Genomic DNA, 16442 nt, shown 5'->3' on the forward strand with positions numbered 1-16442 from the left:
TAGTCGCAATTCTCAATTTTTAAAATAAGCCCATAAGCATATTGCCACGCACTTGAAGAAAATGACTTTTAATGGTTATTTATAGATACTCCTTTGACTTTTAAATTTTTTTCCATTTTCCTTCTGTAATAACTGTTGTGAACATCCTTACATAAAAATTGAGCAGGGCAGGAAAGTAGAGAGAAGTAAAGCTGGAGAGGGAGGGTGGGCTGACCCACAGAGTTTGAATTTATGACAGTAGTTGAGAGCTATTGAAGATTTTGAGCATGGGAATGACATGGTCAAAATAATGGTTTTTAGAATAGTCTCCCCTTTTCTTGGTGGTTGTTCATGTCTTACCTTTCTTTTAAGTTACATCTCAGCCAATTTAAAGCAATTCCTCAGAGGAATAAAATAACCAGATTTACAGTTTCTTCTGACGTATATGATAAAGCAGTATTGTTTTATCTGGATATGAAATAGTTATTACTTGCCATTGCTGTTGGCATTTTCAGTTTCTTTTATTATATGAGATTAGACAGCTTTAATATTTTAGAGCAAAGGTTAGTAAGACTTTAATCTTGAGTCGTAATTTTAGATCTTAGCATATGTCATAAGTAGTTTTGGAGAAATAATTCTAGGTTACTAATTACATCTGGTGTCAAAAATGTCAGCAGGAGTTAAGTGTCTCCAGGCATTAAATTACATAAGTCTGAATTTAATAACTCTAAGGAGAAGAATTAGAGTGTTCTTCAAGACTACATAAAACATTGCAGAATAGGATTCAAAAATTTGGGATGTATTGTAAATTTGGATAGAAAAAAAGAGCATCATTAAAAAATAAGTATACTAAAGTATTTGATGAGCTTAGAGGCTATCTTTGTATAAATACAATCTTCAGATTTAAATCAGTTTTTAAATGTTGATATTTTTCAGTTAGTCTAACTTCAGCAAATATGCAGAATGAAAGAAACTTAATTCCTTCTATATTTCAAATGTGCCTTTGAGTTTTTAAAGCATTATAATATACCATATGCCATTAATAGGGTAAGATCAAGAATAGGAAAGCTTTAGATTCATAGTACTTGCACAAATGTTGGGGGGTGGAGATGGAACAGATGTAATACATTAGCTGCAAGTATCAGGAAATGTAATGAATGTGGCTTAAGCAAAAAAGAGACTTATTTGTCTTATGTGATAAGCCCTCAGTTACTATGGCAGTTCAGCAATAATGTAATCAAGGAGCCTAGCTCTTACTGACTTCCTCCATCATCCTTAGTGTAGGGTTTTTGTCCTTATGGTTGAAAGATGTCGAATGTCTCCCTCAGTATTCACCTTCCAAGAAAAAGGGTGCAGTCTAAGGCCTGCCAAATTCACATGTCAGCCAGGTTTTGTCCTTTTTAAATGCTTTCCTGGAAGCTCCTCCCAGGGATTTCCGCTTATATCTCATTGGCTAGAACTGAGTCACATGGCCTTCCCTAGCAGCAAGGAAGTATGAAGAATCATTTTAGTTTTTCAGCCTTTGTAGAAGGTAAAGAAAAAGGATTATGAATATTTTTTAGGTAGCCAGTCTTGCCATAAGAAAAAATTGAAATCCACCTGATGACTTTTTGTGTTAGAGGGAATTTTTCTTAAATTGGGATGTCAGGGAATAATTTAAAAGAATAGCAAATAGCCTTCATAAAGCCTGTTTTCTACCTTTTTAGAGATCCAAGGCAAGTTTGGAACAAAATCAGACACTCAGGTCAGTGCTGTGCTTGTTATCTCTGTTGCAAAATAAAAGAGCCCATCGGATAAATGAGGCACTTTGTGGTGGTGTTCTTTAAAAGTAATAAATAAGGAAAGATTCCACATGAACATCAAATAAAATGTGACCGCTCAGGTGCAAATAAATTAGATATTAGGTTTAAACAAAAATTAGAGGATCATCTTGCAAGAGATGACAAAATCAATACTAAAAATACATTCACCTACACCAAAAGAGGCAAGGCAGTTTATTTTCAGTAATATGCAAGTTTGGTGATGATAGTTTGCTTCCTTTTCACTAACGAACAAATTTAAGGAGTTTTCAGATTTTAAAAAGTTTCAGGTCATGATATTTCAGTAAGAAAGTATAAAAACAACTAATATCTCTAGAATTTATAGTGCTTATCAAATAAAATTCACAGTAAAATTAATCTGTCATATTACACATATTAAAGCATGCATAATCATTATTGTGTGCATGGTAAAGCAAACAGGTCACATAAATGTCACATAAACACAGTTTTAAAGAGAGAGATCCTGAGTGTTACACTCCCAGAATTGGAGTTCCCTTACCGGTGACCACCCACTCGCTTTACCTTTAGTTCCAGACATAAAATAGGTTACGAGTAAATGTTCTTTTGTCCTTCCCTCTCTCTGTTTCACCTATCCTGCCTGTGCCATTCATGCCATCTCTTTTATCATTTATTTGCGCTGTCACTTCGTCCTTCAAACAAATTTATTCTTTGGGCAACCTGGAATGCTCGAGGCCATCTGGGGAGAAGAGAAGGCATTTTGAAAATGAGCCGTGGAACCTCTGAATGCGGGTGCTCTGCAGTAGAGAAGGGCAGTGGCGCCAGGAGACACCCGGCTGTTCTGTCGAGCTCTCTCCCTTGTTCTTCATTCTAAATAAAAGGATGAAAGGAGTTTTAATTCTAAAAACAAGCTTTTTAATATTCATTTTCTGATGCTGAACCTACTCCCTCTCCTTCCAGCACTCAGACACTTGATAGTAATTGTTCTTCATAGGAGACCAAGTCTTTCCTTCTATAATTAGGGAGAGGTTAAAAATCTAAGGAACCGTGAAGTCGGTACATTGGCATAAATATGTCACTATCAAAGAAGAAGAAAGAATATGAATTTTTTCCTGTTTTGAAATGAAGGAGGAATTAGAAAGGAATTCTGGTCCCTCAAATATACACGGTAGATGAGCAGAAGAGAGACAATGGGACAGTCATGTGTTCAGTATAAATAGAAGCAGAAGCACTTCATGTCTTGTGCAGCCCAATACACAGGTACCAGGGAGAACTGGGAAAAAACATTAGGAGATGTCATGATATTTCAGGTCTGCCTAAAAAATAAGAAGTAGTAAATCTGTGAAGAACATTCCTTTCAAAGTGCTGTAAGAAGAGCTTTAGATAGGTCAGCCATGCCCTAGATTATGAAGTCAGAAAAATTCACCTCCTGGATTCAGGACTATATTTTCTATTTGTGTGGCACTTGTGTGGCACTTTTCTCTCTCTCCACTGCTGCTTCCCTATCAAAACCTTGTTTTTTGAAAGGATCTGATTCTGAGAGAGAAATAATTTATGTCAGGCTTCCTTCAGTTTTTTAAAACACACCCTTACAATTAAAGAGACATTTGAGGAGATGATGCCTGCTTTCTAAGAACTGCTGTCCGTGTACAAAAAGAGACGTGGGAACCAAATATGTAACATGTAATACTTTAGAGTCTATGAAGTTCTTTTCCAATATACAAGGAGCCAGAGTTTTCTGCCTATAGGATCTATACTTGTCTCATCAAATCCCTCTAACAAAAACTGGACAGTGAATGATATTCTCATAATTAAGAGGTAGTTTGGGAGTAGTAAGTGTGGAAGCATTTTAGAGGAGAGGCAAGGAGAACTCAAACTGTGGGGCACTGGGATTTGAATGGAAAGGTCTTCATAGTAAGATCGGTCATGTTCAGCTGTCCTCTTTGGCTCTCAAGTAGCCATTTCTCTGTTTTAAAGTCTCTCTGTTTCAAATACTTACATGTTCCCTGTTTCCCTATCAGATCCTGACTGATTCACCAACCAATCATCATTCCTCTGGGAAACCTTCCCTAATGAGCATGAAATTCTTTGGTAATACTTATCACAGTAGAGAATTCACATTTATATTTCTATGAAAATTTGGTCAGTGTTATTTCCACCAGTATTTTCCTTTACAGCATATGCCATGACCGTTTTGGCTCACAGCACTTGGCATTTAGTGGTTGTTCAGTCAATTTTTCGGGGAAGGCCGAAGCTGGCTGTCTGGCCATAAGCTTCCATTTACTCTCAACCCTTTTTCTTCCAGAACTTCAGGTTTCATCATGACTTAGTCACATTTCTGTCTCTTTTTTTTCCCCTTCAAGCTATCTCTGACGTATGTCTTAACCAAATAAAATGTTTAGGTTGAGGAAGTCCACAGAATGAAATTTACTGTTCAGTATACCTTCTATAAAAAATCTGGTTTTTAGAGTGAGGATTTTAGTTTACAAATATGGTACATAATGGTATGATGGCATTATTTAAAACATCAGAAGAGCTCGCTCTTAAGTGTGTAGTTCAGTATAGCCTAAATAAAATGACTATATGACCTGAAACTTCTCTTTTGTTTTGGAGAGTTTTGGAAGTCTTGCTGAATGACTTCTATCCACAAATTGTTGAATATGCATACAAAGAGTCTAAAAGAGCTCCCTAAAGACCGTAATTTTAAGTAAGAACATCTGAGAGAGATACATTATGGAGATGCTTCAGAGTTGGCATTTTGGTGCGTTTGTTTAAGGCCAGATGCCTTGCAGATAGCATTTTGGTGCTCCTATTTAACCATTTGCCATTTACAGTCTTAATCTTATCAAAAGAAGAGAAAGATTAAAGCAAATAAAGCTTTTTTTGAAAATGTCAGTTTTTATGAAAACTCTGGTTTAGTTCAATTTGATAATATTTGCGAATACAGTGGGGATGCAATGAAATTTTAACCACATGTAATGTTCTATACTTTGGCTTTTTAAGTAAACTAAATGCCTTGAGCTTTAGTTGTAAATCCTGTGCAGTATTTCCACTCTTAAAGTTCATCTTAGTTAAAAATAAGGGATGCAGTTCTCTGTCCCATATTTTCTAAGTGTGTTTAATATGATTGTGAAACACTGTGAAAAGAGTAGGAACTTAGGTTAAACTATAGAAACATCAACTCTCCAAATCATATCAATGCAAGGCATTGTGATTATGGATGAGAAAGAAGAAACCGAGTTGGTTTAAGGCAATGTGTATATGGTCCTGTTTTTCAAGGAAAATAAGCAGTGAGGAAATACAGTCAACAGTACAATGAGCATCAGTATTACTATAAGCATATGAATGCTCTAAGAGAGTTTCAGAATAATGTACACTGAGATTCTGATGAAGGGGAGATAACATATTCTTTCTTGGTTTTCTTAAAAGAATGGTAAGGAGCCAAACCTCACAGTATATGTAGGATATTGAGATGGTAGGGAGGACGTTTCAAGGTGGAAGATATGGGGTAAACCCAAAGAAAGAGGGAGACTGAGTATGTTTAGATTACAATGAGTTGTCCAGGTTGGTTAAAGAATATAGTAGTGTAGGAAGATTATGCAAAACAATAAGAGGGTTGGATCATGTTACCGAAGTGCTTTAAATACCAGGCTAAGAAATTTGGCTGTTACTCTCCAAGACAGTAGGAGTTGTGGAGGCTTTTAGAATGAAAGTGATCTCGTCAGAATCCTGCTTGGGACAGATTTGGCTCTGAATCTGAGTCTTAGCTGGGTTGCTTATTGGCAGCATGAGCTTAGTCAAAATTCCCACACCCATCTCATCCACAAGTACAGTACTTCATGCCTCTATAAAATGGGACTAATAATGCTTTACATGGTTGTATGAGGAATAAATGAGATTCTTAAAATGTCTTGCACCGTACCTGGCATATAAGTAGTAAATAATATGTTTACCAAATCTTGCAGCAAATGGGTAAAGCCAAGGATGATTCGATGAGGGAAAGACTTGGAATAATAGAAGTGTGGTGTCATGAAAGTCTGGACCAGGATGATGGCAATGAAAATAGAAAATAGAATCAGTGTGGCTTGGAAATGGAGGGGGCGGGTTTGGAGAGAGAAAGAGAGGAAGCCAAGAAGACTGGAACCACGAGGAGGGAGCAAGAAGAGGAGAAAGAAGATCTCATTCTGGACCTGTTTGGGTTTGAGGTGCAATGATTATCACAGATAGTCCAGAGAGGGATATTTTTTCATATGCTGCTTTAATCTACTGTTTTTTGTTTTTGTTTTTATATTTTCAGTGCTTTTATTTAGTTTTAACTTTATTTGGTGTATATGCTCTATAGATCTCTTTTTTGAGATAAAATAAAAGCAGAATGGTTTCTTACTGAAGTAGTAAGAAGCTATTTTAAAAGCTTTTGAGAACAAGTTAAGGCAATGATGTTAATAAAACTAAAACATTCTTTTGGGATTATATTTCAGGATCTCCAGTTTTCTATGATCCAAGTAAAGCTGATTCATTCAGTCCATACCTTGTCATGAATGGAAAAATCCTATTCAAGGCACAGTAGCACCTTCCCATAGAAACCCACTTAGCCAGATAGCTCATTTTCTGAGTCATACACTCAGATGCAGGATGCAGAACTAGGAAACAATTTAGGAAAGAGGTGTTATCAGAGATCCTGTAGCAGTATACAACTCTCCACCCAAATGTATTCAGTCCAGTGGAAGTTTGGAGCAGTAACCAGATATGAGCAATTTCTCTGTGCCTGTCATGATTTTAAGACTTTGTATGCATTCACCATTTAATTCTCATAACAAACCCATGAGAATAGGCATAAGAACCCTCTTATCATCACCATTTTATATGCGAGAAAACCGAGACACAAAGAGAGAAAGTAACTTACCCAGATCACCCAGCTTGCTGGTGGTAAAGACAGTCTGCAAACCCAGGCAATGTGACTCCAGGGCCGGTATTCTTAATGCTGTATCATCTCCATGAATTGTGGGTTCAAATACCGGTTCTTCCACTCTAGTTCTTTGCCTACGAACAAGTTAATTTATCTCTAAAATAGAGATAATAGTAATAGTGTAAGGGTTAAATGTCTGCAAAACACTTAGCACAGTATCTGGTACATAGTAACTATAGTAGTGACTATAATTATTGAACTTGACCTAAATGCCACCTTTTTTGCTTCTGTATTTTTAGTGCTATCTGATATTTTGTATATTCTTAGAAATCTCCTGTTCCACTCCCTTTTAAATCCTTCCTGTAACAGGGTAAGGGGGACAGGGGAATAGCTTGGGATAGTGTTGTTGTTTTTTTTTTTTTTTTAAACAAAACAAATAGTGACCTTTAAGCACATCAGCAAGTTTATTAAGGGCTTTTATAAGAAGGACAGAGATCATCTAGCTACTGCCCATCTCAGCTGAGGAAAAATCATCAACAAACATTTAAATTTCAGGAAGATTTTATTTATTTTTTTAATGCCTACAGCACCTGGTCTTCCTAGGTGGTCTCCCATCCAAGTACTAACCAGGCCCGACCCTATTAGCTTCTGAGATCAGACAAGATCGGACACGTTCAGGGAGGCATGGCCATAGACAATTTCAGGAAGATTTAAGATAAATTAAGAACTTCTTAGGAATAAAGAATGTTAATGTCATAGGGTGGAAAAAAAGTCTAGGTATCTATAATTAATAACATAGTTTTAGAATATTTAAAGAGTCGCTCATGGTACTAAACTGTTTGAGATCTCTAGCATTCACCTTTGCATTTTACTATAAATGTGTAGTTCTGTTTACTAACTGAAGGCACTTTAAAATGAGTAGGCTAAAGTAAAACTAGGTTGAAATTTTTTTTATTATCTTCAAACATGGAAATGGAACGCGTAGCAGTAACACTTAATTCATATGTCCTATTAAATCAGTCTTTTTCCATAAAGCGTTAAATATTTCTCCACATAAATATTGAACACGAATAGAGTTTAAAGTGGATTTGGGGACAGCTGTGTTTCCCATTTGTAAGCATGTTGATTTACACCGATATTGAATTGTACTAGACAAATAGGTGGTTATATTTGAAAGCTGTTTTATATAAACAGTGTGTTCTATACTTGAAGAGATAAGAAGGTTTTATTAATCATTGTAAATAAGACTTTCTGGGTAATTCATTATATTTCTTTAAAGGTTATCAGGTGATCAAGTGATTCTTAAGAGTATGGACAGATGGCTAGTTTTCTAAATGAATGATGTATGAACTCCCTTTCATAAATTAATCAACACTGAGACTATTAGCAGTCTAAGTAGGAAACCACTGAGCATAAGAAAGTAGGTATGAAGAAATGTGTTAATTTTTATGATGATTTCATTTGAAAATTGAGGAAACTTGCATATTTGAACAATAAAATTAACAATTTCTATAAAATAAGTGATATGTTTGGAAATTGGTGTAAGCTATATAATTTTTGCCCACTTAAAAAAATCAGAAAGCTGTAAAGAAAATTGCAGAAGTCAACCATAATTCCACTACTTTATAAACACAGACACAATTCACAGGGTATGTTTAAGGCTCTTTAAAGAATATAAAATGGCATCGTGTATTTTATAACCTGACTTTTTTCCTACTTAACTATATACTGAAGGCATATTTTTATCTCCATATACATGTGTCATTATTTTTATGTATGCATGATATTCCATTATGTAGCATAGTTTATTTAACCAACCACTTTTTTATGAACATTTAGACTTTTTGCAGTTTTTTGATGTTATATAATAATCTATAATGTCTTTATATGTTCATACACATTTATCTTTAAGTCATGGTTTGGCACACTTTTTGTAGTTAATATTTTAGGGTTTGTGGGCCAGACAGTCACTGTCACAATTACTCAACTCTGCTGTTTTAACTTCTAAAGCAGCCACAGACAATAAACAAACGAGCTTAGTTGTTTTCCAATAAAACTTCTTTAAAAACAGCCTACAAGCTGTAGTTTGCTGACCTCCTATCTAAGTGATTCCTTTATCAAGGATTATACAAAAATAATTGGTACATATTTTAAAATTGCATCCAGCTAGAATAAAGTCTGTAGATTAGGTAATTGTTTTGTATCAATATTAGTTTTCTGACTTTGATAATTGTACTGTGATTATAAAAGCAAATGTCCTTGTTAGAAAATACTTAAATATTTAAGGGTAAGAGGGAATCATGCCTGCAACTCATTTTCAGTTGGTTCAGAAAAAATGTTAACAATTGAGAAATCAGGATTCAGGATAAATGGAAATCCTTTGTGCTATTTTTGCAACTTTTCTGTAAGTTTGAAATTATTTTAAGATAAAAAGTTATAAAAAACCAATCTGTCTCTAAGGCTTTCACAATTCCTTTTAGTAAGATGTAAATCACCCTGCAACAGTATAGTTATAATATATGAAGCTGAGAGTTGACTTGGTGATTCAGAATGAGAGCTGTTTCTATTTGACAAAGGAATTAAGGGCAAGAGTATTCCACTCTGTTGTTTCCATAACAACCTCAGACTTTGCATACTTTTCAGAGCTTTTTATTTCACTGGAATGGCTATGTAGAATTAGTTTTGAATCAAAACATTAGTGGAGACTTCAATTAGATTTAAAAAGAGAGAAGGAACCTAAGTGTATTGCCAGATAATCATTTGGATGTGATTACTTTTCTAAAAATCTTTGAACCTGGGCAAAGTATCATTTTTATTCTTTAGATCTCTTAGGTCAGTTGTATTTGTATAATGTACAAGTTTACTTTTTCAGCATATTTCTAGATCTTTGTTGTCTCTCAGACAAGGCAAGCAAAAGATACATACAGTCTTAATTACCATCCAGTTTCCTTAGAAACCAGGTTATCAGATGGCCAACCTGGCATTCTGTTCTGAAGATTGAGGGGCCTCACTTGTGTTTTTACCCCAGAAAGAAGTCTTCCTAACCTGAGGAGAGAGAATGGAAGTGCCCGGATTATGCTAGATGTTTATTCCCATAATTTTGTGTACTCTGACAACACAGTTGGTAGCTATCAGTACCCCCTTTTTACAAATGAGATGGAGGCTAAATCACTTGAGATCACAAAACTAGTAAATATTAGAGCCAGAATTCACACCCAGCACTGAATATAAACCACCCCAGACCTTGCAATTTTTCTTCAAAGAAGAATTTCTCATGTGCCCTAGTGTTGAGGAGGGGCTGATTTCAGTGAAGTTTTTCTTTTTAAAAACTATTCAGTAAGAGGTGAAAATATAAGCATTCTGCTGGCAAAGAAAATGTTTACATGAAAAACCCATGTGAGAGAATTTAAGATTTATTCAATATGTACTATTCAAATATGTCTCTTTAAGACCTTTTTTTTAAAGAGTATAACTTTTTGTCATCATTTGGGACAGGGGCATGAAAATTTACTTCAGTAGTAGCACTTCTCTTTACCTGACAGATTCTTTTTTAATCATCTGGCTTACAAGTTGAGTTTAAGAACTGTTCCGATTTAAACCTTTATGAATTGGTTAAACTTTAATGACAGATCTTTGAAATTTTCTGTGGGTGTTACTTTTATATCAAGAAATAAAAACAAGACCTTTGCCATATGTGTTTCAAGAGTCATACTTTCTGTAAAAAAGGCAGTATGATCATGTACATCCAAATTGAGTCTTCTTTGCTGATACAAGACAGTTTCAAAGAAGATAGCTAATAAACACAGTTATCTCCTTTTTTTCTTTTAGAGTGAGGGACCTGAATGGAAGATGACTGAGACTTTAGTTGAGTCCTTGGAAGCAACAATATATACTTACCTAGTGGTTGAGGGTCCCATGAAATGTTTCAGCTTACCTCTTCTGTGCTTTTAAAGCTGCCTGTGCTTAAAAGTGGGTTAGATTGGTACAGAATGACTGACCCATCAGAGACTACGTATTTTCTTTCCTTTATATGTTTTTCCTTTTTCATTCTAGAACCTAGAAATTGTTTTATTAACTTTTTAGAATTATAATTTATTGAAACATGCTTTATAAGCAGAAATTGAGTAATATTAGTATAGTTCTAACTTATTCATTTCAGAATTGAGCTAAATGTTACTTCACACTCAAGTCGTGTGTGTGTGTGTGTGTGTGTGTGTGTGTGTGTGTGTGTGTGTGTGTGTGTGTGTGTGTGTGTAGGAAAGAAAGAGAAAGAGCAGGAGGAGCAGGGGAGAGAATGAATATGAACAAGAACATATGCTTCTTTCAGGGTTTAGTGTGGCGCTAATGGAGGTAGTAGGATCATCAATATGGTTGTGATTTTTAAAGGTGATGGGTTTAATTTATGAAATCTGGCTCCAGATCTTCAACAGCCTTGTTTGTTGCTGCTTCTGAGATGGACAGTAAGCTGTTGGTCCCTAGCCTGGCAGTAATTTGTGACCTGTAACCATAAGCAAATTGATCCAACATCTAGTGTTCGATGAAAAGACCAGAAAGTTACACCTCTAATACATTCTGTGCCAAACATGAGATACATAGAAGTTCCCTTTGCAACAGCGCAATAACTTATTTAACATAAGAGTTGTTCTAGTTTCAGAAATCTTAACCTCTCGATTGTTATTCAGAGTTTGGGAATAAATTTTTAATGCACTAGTCATAATTGCCTGGGTCCTTGATATTTAGAATTTATTTGCGAAGTTCCACAGCAAGCCAAGTAAAGGTGATCTGTACAATGGCCCATCAAAAACGATGATTTTTAGTCACCTTCTAGAAATCCTTAGCATGTAGTTTTTGTTACTTTGACCAGAAGAGCTGTATCATATTCTCATAAACACAGCGACCAAATTTTATAAACCCAAGTGGCTTGCTGACAAATGTTTGGATGCCATATTAATAGAATGGTTTTTGAAGAGCATTTTAAAATTTGAATAATCCCAGGATATCTGGGGTATTTGGTTGATATAAACCCATAGTTCTACTTTCAGGCATGTATTTTTGAAAACTTCAATTTATAAGCTAATTGTTTTTAGAATCTCTGTACTAATTACTCGAATTCTACCCCTGCATAGGATGTTTATACAGCTAGAGAATTCTTATTACCCCAGCGAAGCACACTATTCAACAAGAATAGTGTGTAAGAATTAGGAACCCTAGGTGGTGGTGGTTTTTAAAAAGAAGGAGAAAGAAGGCCAAATCTCTGTAACCTATGACAAAGTAGGTGAAGCTAGGGAACTGGTCTGAAAAGATACCTGGAGGAGGAAGAAAGGGTAGAGGTGTTGGCTTGACAGAAACATGGAGTTTCCCACATAAACTGTGTCTGTATAGGCTCCTTAGCCAGTCTACAAAAACCCATTATAGCTGAAAGAGTAAATTTTACATTTTTTTTAAATGTAGGCAACAAAACCACTGGAGATTCAGTGCAGTACAGTAAGTTAGAAATGGCCTTCCAAAAAATGGCTAATGGTGGGGATTGAACTTCAAGGCTCCCCTTTTCTAGAGTCAAATACTGTTTGTCACTTAGCTATCTCATGTCACCATGCTTCTCAAAAAAGAAAGCTATAGGAAGCTCTTCTGTTGTTCCAGGCCATCACTGTCCTGAAGTCACCCCAGTATTGGGCCCCTTGAAAAGAGCAGTGTTAAGTGTAATTTCTCTTTCCCATTTAATCTTGTTGTCCTGGGTCTATGGTGGCTGGCTCGGGGCCCTCATCCACTGCACTGGAAAGGAAGGAAGGGAGAAAGGGGAACTGGGTTTCAGTCTGCCCCAATAGGTAGGAAAGAAGTGGTCCAGAGACCTTTCCCCTTAGATGCTGGCCCTGAGGCTGGGCAGGCAGCAAGGCTGGGCTGCGCTTGCCCAGGAACTTAGAGCTAACCCTTGCACTGCCCAAGTCAGACCTCTTTCTGTACTACTCGCCATTTTGTCCATTGTGTTTAGGCATTCAGAACTTAGGCATTGTCTTCCATAACTGATGTCCGTTTGGGGTCAATCTGGGCAAATAAATGTATTCATAGGAGAAGTCTATTTGTAGACTCCCTGGGTTTGTGCTTTATGGATGTGTGTTTTAGGTTTAGAGAACTTGAGCTTTGGGAATATGGATAATGTAGAAGTATCCTATGAAAAGAGAAGCACTCAATGGTTTACAAATATGTGTATCAATGAAAGTTTTATAAATGGTGTATTTTACAGCAAGCAGTCAAACTTTAAAGCAATTTGAAAAACATTTTTAAACATTTGACTTTTAAGGTGTTTTTTTTTTTTTTAAGAGAAAAAACATTCCTCTTATGCTAATATTCATGAAACTGTGACCTTTTTTTAAAGGGCATAAATGGATCAGCGAGGATTAAATATTGTATGTATTCAAGTTTCCAGTCACATAGCATTAATTAGCACATTCAAATGCTGTTTATACCACAGTCACCATTTATTAACTTTGACCATCTTGGGCAGGAAAGTAGTAGTGGGATTGACATTATACATTTTCTTTTGAAAGCCCTTTTAAGTTTAATCAACTAAGATTCTCTCTAGATTCTCTCTCTCTTCACAAAGACTAAATTTATCAAAGAGCTTTGTAATACCGAACTTTCTTCAGTTCTCCAAATATATCATGCTAGTTCTTATCTCCTCCCTTCAAACCCACTGCCCTCTTGGTTAGATGTATTCCCTCTACTTCTGACCCGTCCTGGCAAACTCCTACATATCCTTCAAGTGTCATACTAAATTTACTTTTTTAGGAGTATCTTCTCTGCTCTCTAAATGTTAGATGACTCTTATTAAATCATACACAAGTATTGCAGTTATTTGTTCATGCCTCCCATTCCTGCTTACACGAGGCCGGAGAAGCTCGAATGTGATTTTCACAGCTCTGCCTTTGAGACCCAGCACACTGTGCCTAAGCGTTTGAGTCAGTGAGTGAATCAATCAGTGCATGTCTATCCATTACTTTTCTTTATCTATTACTTTTTTTTCTTAGTAGCTTTGCTATAGATTACATTAAAATGTGTTTCTTAGGTCAGCCTAATTTTCTGAAAATTTACCACCATTTTATTTTGGGGAGAGGAATTACAGAATACAACAATGTGTCTGAAAGTCATGGACATTTTTTTTAATTATAATTTGAGAATTCTGATAGAATAGGTATTGATTTACATTATGGGCCCGGAAGGCTGGGAATGGTTCCCTGCATTTAAAAGCCTGCTGTTAAAAGTTCGGTTTTATAGTGGCGTCAGGTAATATGTTACAGATTGTCGTTTCATTTCTCCCTTCCCTGCCCCACTACTCAACCAGAAAAGCTGGGAAATAGTCCTCAAGATGTCTTTTTCAGAAACTTACTTAATGAAAGAATGCTCAAAAGTATAACTGGTTAATTTCTCTCAGTGATCCTCTTACTTTCTTCCTCTTTTTCCCTTCAATGTTACAAGCTCGTGTAGGAGAAAACAGTTTGTAAAAGAGATATATTGATGTGTTATTAAAATATATCCTCTTTTTATCCCTTGTATAAAACTACATCCACGTTAGAAAGGGATTAAAAAATCAATGTGTTGTTTTTCCCGCAGGTGAAAATAAGGCATCCCAGCTGGGTCCAAGAAAGGCTAAAAGGGATGTCAGAGTGTGAGAGCTCTTAAAGGTTATCTTGATGTATTTACTAAATTGCTCTCCACAAGATAGATGCACATACAGCTAGACTTTTTTAACCTGCGTCTGACATTATCGGTCAAGTTAAATGCTGGCTGTCTGCAATCTTGTGTGTATTGACTCATGGTTCAGCTCTTGTAATAGCTGTTTAGTATGTGTCAGAAATGCTTGACAATTGATAAACCTTTATATGTATGTCATACCAAAAAATACTAGAAATAGTATTTCTACTCCAACAGAAAGCTACCTTTAGTTTTCAGCAGAATTCAGGCCAGTCGACACAAGCTGAGCTTCAGAGAAAACGCTTTACATTCTACCTTTGTGATGTATTTGTAGCTTTCTAGTTTAATAAATAATACAGCACTTTGAACTTAATGAGAAATTGTATGTGACAGTCTCTAACACAATGTCTGATAAGCTAGAACGTATTTGAAACAGATACCCACTAAAAAACTAACTTAAGCAAAAAAGGGGTACTTATTCTGAGGATACCGTGGTGTTTCAGGACACCACAGGCAGGCATCACGACCGCTGTTCATGGTTGCATGAGTTAGGTTCTGCGCAACTTTTAGCAGGAGTGCAGCCAAGCCTTACAAGCAAAGTGGAACCAGAGAGAAAACCACTATCAGGCATCTCTCCTCTCTGCTCCTGGGTGTTTAGGTGCTTTATTCCTCACTCTGGAGACTGGCTTTCTCCACTTCTCAGTCTGGAAGTAGATACACAGATGCCTATAGCTAAATTATCTTTCTTCCATATAAGGAATCTCTAAATCTGAATTCCCACCATCTAGGAAGGAACTCTGATTGGTCCAGCTTGGGTCGGTGAATGCTCCTGGACCATCTCCTGAGGCAGAGCAGTTGAACCGTGTTATATAAGCAAGGCTGTTCCCACTTTAATCATCTGAGGATTAGAGCGTTGCAGATAGGCTCAGAGAGGGGGAGAACTTGGCAAGCATTAATAAGCATATAGAATTCTCATGCTTTAAGATACAACCTAATTGCCATACCCTTATACGAAGCCTTCTCCAGACCACTCACCCAGAGGCAGTCTTCATCTCCCTGGAATCCCCATCACATTGTATTCATACATGTCTTATAGCACATCGTGCTTCAGTCTCAGAATATAGCTTAATGCTAAGTAATATTTAAATACTGGCCATGATGCTCTCACTCTGTGACGAAGGTAGGGGTCCTTGTAGTTTGAGCAGTCTCAGGACCCTGGTGTTTATATACTTTATATAGCCACGTATTTATTCATTCATTCCTACAGCACCTGGTCTTCCTAGGTGGCCTCCCATCCAAGTACTAACCAGGCCTGACCCTGCTTAGCTTCCGAGATCAGATGGGATCGGGCTTGTTCAGGGTGGCATGGCCGTAGACAATATAGCCACATATTTAGATTTGAAAGATTTGGCCTAAAACTTCCAGGCAAATTCCATGGATGTAACCAGATGACTGTTTCAAAGGGAAGGGGTATGTGACCCCATTTATTGCAGCAGAAATCTTCTTTTATGGCCTTTATTTTTTTATTAAGTATTGGGGTGACAATATTAAAATCAAATGTTTCAAAGGTATAATTCAACAGTATGTCATATATATATTGCCTTATGTGTTCACTACCCAAAGTTAGATTTCCTTCCATCACCAAATAGCTGACCCTTTTAACCTTACCTACCTCCCCCGTCCCCTGCAGCAGAAATCTTGATCATCACTTGGGACACTGAGGGACCAGTTTTCCTCATTCTCTGAAAGAAACATAAAAAGCAAACTTTCACTGTCTACAAAGATTTCGAGTGAAAAGTTCTATAGATGTAACTTTTCCTTAATTGTAGCTTTTGGAATAAAGGAGCACCCAGACTTTGATAGAACTCAAAAACATCCAATTGGCTTCTTGTGAAAAAGGAAAAATTATTACATGATGATTGCTGGGATTGACTGAAGGCCTCCCATCCATAATCTATACCTGTCACAGACATTTTGCCTCCACTTTCATCCCTCCTTTCTCTTTTTTAATAAAGATTTCATGATCAGTCCAAAGGACAATATAATACTGTTCCGTGTTGATTTTTTGTTTATTATGCTTTTATTTGTCC

General features: G+C 36.4%; 1 protein-coding gene, 1 non-coding gene and 1 pseudogene across 3 annotated transcripts in view; 1 reads left to right on the forward strand and 2 right to left on the reverse strand.

Annotated features, from left to right (window-relative positions):
• PDZD8 (PDZ domain containing 8) overlaps positions 1-16442 on the forward strand; it is a 70738-nt gene that overhangs the window by 33907 nt on the left and 20389 nt on the right. The window lies entirely within an intron of this gene.
• LOC111739094 lies at positions 7242-7359 on the reverse strand (annotated as a pseudogene).
• LOC111739053 lies at positions 15611-15729 on the reverse strand. The gene has a single exon (XR_002780094.1). It is a non-coding gene; the product is annotated as a 5S ribosomal RNA (ribosomal RNA).

Source organism: Pteropus vampyrus, unplaced genomic scaffold (assembly GCF_000151845.1).
Source record: "Pteropus vampyrus isolate Shadow unplaced genomic scaffold, Pvam_2.0 Scaffold46, whole genome shotgun sequence".
In the NCBI taxonomy this organism is placed as follows: domain Eukaryota; kingdom Metazoa; phylum Chordata; class Mammalia; order Chiroptera; family Pteropodidae; genus Pteropus; species Pteropus vampyrus.